Source organism: Artemia franciscana, chromosome 11 (assembly GCF_032884065.1).
Source record: "Artemia franciscana chromosome 11, ASM3288406v1, whole genome shotgun sequence".
In the NCBI taxonomy this organism is placed as follows: Eukaryota; Metazoa; Arthropoda; class Branchiopoda; order Anostraca; family Artemiidae; genus Artemia; species Artemia franciscana.
The window spans coordinates 37654859-37657607 of NC_088873.1; positions in this window are offsets into that span (position 1 = coordinate 37654859).

The following is a 2749-nucleotide window of genomic DNA, read 5'->3' on the forward strand; positions in this document are numbered from 1 at the left end:
GATATTAGACTATTTTATGATTGCACATGGTAAAAAATGTGATTAAAGGCTCTTTTCCTATTTTAAAAGTTTTAGTTTTCGAGGGTAATAGCTATGTCTGTGGGAAAAATGAAGATATTAGACTATTTTATGATTGCACATGGTAAAGAATGTGATTAAAGGCTCTTTTCCTATGTCAAAAGTTTTAGTTTTCGGGGGTAATAGCTTCGTCCGTGGAAAAAATGAAGATATTAGACTATTTTACGATTGCATATGGTAAAGAATGTGATTAAAGATTCTTTTCCTATGTCAAAAGTTTTAGTTTTCGAAAGTAATAGCTTCGTCCGTGGAAAAAATGAAGATATTAGACTATTTTATGATTACACATGGTAAAGAATGTGATTAAAGGCTCTTTTCCTATTTCAAAAGTTTTAGTTTTCGAGGGTAATAGCTATATCTGTGGAAAAAATGAAGATATTAGACAATTTTATGATTGGACATGGTAAAGAATGTGATTAAAGGCTCTTTTCCTAGTTCAAAAGTTTTAGTTTTCGAGGGTAATAGCTATGTCTGTGATAAAAATGAAGATATTTAACAATTTTATGATTGCACATGGTAAAGAATGTGTTTAAAGGCTCTTTTCCTATTTCAAAAGTTTTTGTTTTGTGGGGTAAGAGCTACATATGTTGAAAAAATGAAGATATTAGACTATTTTATAATTGCACTTGGTGAAGAATGTGATTAAAGGCTCTTTTAATATGTCAAAAGTTTTAGTTTTCGAGGGTAATAGCTTCGTCCGTGGAAAAAATAAAGATATTAGACTATTTTATGATTGCACATGGTAAAGAATGTGATTAAAGGCTCTTTTCCCATGTCAAAAGTCTTAGTTTTCGCGGATAATAGCTTCGTCCGTGGAAAAAATGAAGATAATAGACTATTTTATGATTGCACATGGTAAAGAATGTGATTAAAGGCTCTTTTCCCATGTCAAAAGTCTTAGTTTTCGCGGATAATAGCTTCCTCCGTGGAAAAAATGAAGATATTAGACTATTTTATGATTGCACATGGTCAAGAATGTGATTAAAGGCTCTATTCCTATGTCAAAAGTTTTAGTTTTCGAATGTCATAGCTATGTCTGTAGGAAAAAATAAAGATATTAGACAATTTTATGATTGCGCATGGTAAAGAATGTGATTAAAGGCTCTTTTCCTATGTCAAAAGTATGCCCCCTGCCCCCTCCGTATCAGTTTGGTTTTCAGCAAGTCATTGGGTATTCTGATGGTGTTACAGCGGTGGCGAATGTTTTAACTGATGTAGATAATGTAGACTCATTAGTGCATGCCGCCATGCTTTTGTTTGCAACAAAACGAGGATTGAATACGTCCGTCATTAGTGCTTTGCAAGACATGTACTCGAGACTTAAAATTTCCCTTAAGTTACCTCCTGACAAATTTAGCCCATCCGTACCATGTCACAAATTTATCAATGTTTGCAAAAGTGCCAGGCAGAGAGCTGTCTCTTTTTCTAGTTTTTTTTTGTAATTATGTCCTAGATCGTCAAGCATAATGTCCCTAATCTTGTGTCCTGCTTGCTGATGACATTCTGAATATCAGCTGCTCCTTACAGAGGATTTCCAATATCTTTGAAACATTAAGGCAAGGGTACGCTGATATAGGTCTTGATTTTAAGCATGAAAAGTCAGAAATAGTGCTTTCCAATCGGAAAAACTCGGCTCTATCCTCATCGGTTCGTCTGGGAAGCTGTGAAGTCAAACTTGTCGATCAGATAACTTACCTGGGACTCCCGGTTAGCTCGTCTCTTAAGTATAATAGTCAGCTATTAATATCGCATATTCTGCACCACATTTGCCTTACACATGCTTCATTTATTAAAGCAAAGCTTCACGTCAATAGAGCACCATTCGCAACCCTGTATAACTCCATTGCAACGTCCCATATTCTTTATTGCGCAGCGCAGCGCACCCTTTTGGAGGATATTTGCTCGAATAGATAAAAAAAAATAGATCTCATTATTCCAAGTTTTCAAAGTGCCTACTTCGCCTTCCCCCATAACACGAAATTGAGTAAACGATATCACAGAAACATATGTGATATGAACCATATCACAGAACAGAATCACAGAATCATATGTAGCTGTTAAGAAGTAAATTCGAAATCATAATTCAAAGACTTGTAACCACCAGCGGTGCAATTTACTTACCACCAGTGGTGCAATTTACATCTACAATAACCGGATGATATGCATTAATAACTGTATCGTTTACCTATATGTAATGTTAGGTATATTTGTTGATTCCTTTGTTTTGTTGTGTTTGGTGATTTTCCTTTTTGTTATTTTGCTCCGTCATAGTTTTTGTAAATTCGACGAGTGTTCAGTAAATTCAATTAAAAGACCATGAGGACTATAGTCAAGGTAAAATTAAGGAGCCAGTATGGGTATATTGACCTGCTGACGTCTTTTTTGAATTTATTTTCAAAAACTTTCCAGAAAAGAAATTTTTCCAAGAAAGTAAAAAAAATTCTTCTCATTTGAAGAAGACGCTAATTATATATAGACTATAACTGGCCTAAAATATTACTTTTTTGATTTCTCATTAATATCATTCCCTTTCGTCAATTCTGTAATAATTTAGCCGGAATATTGAAGTCGTATTTCTGACTTCTTTGAAGAATATAGTAGGAGCCGTAGCAATTGACTTTAAAGTTTCACGTGACGTAAAGAATCGTAATAGCTCATTGTAAAGAGCAAA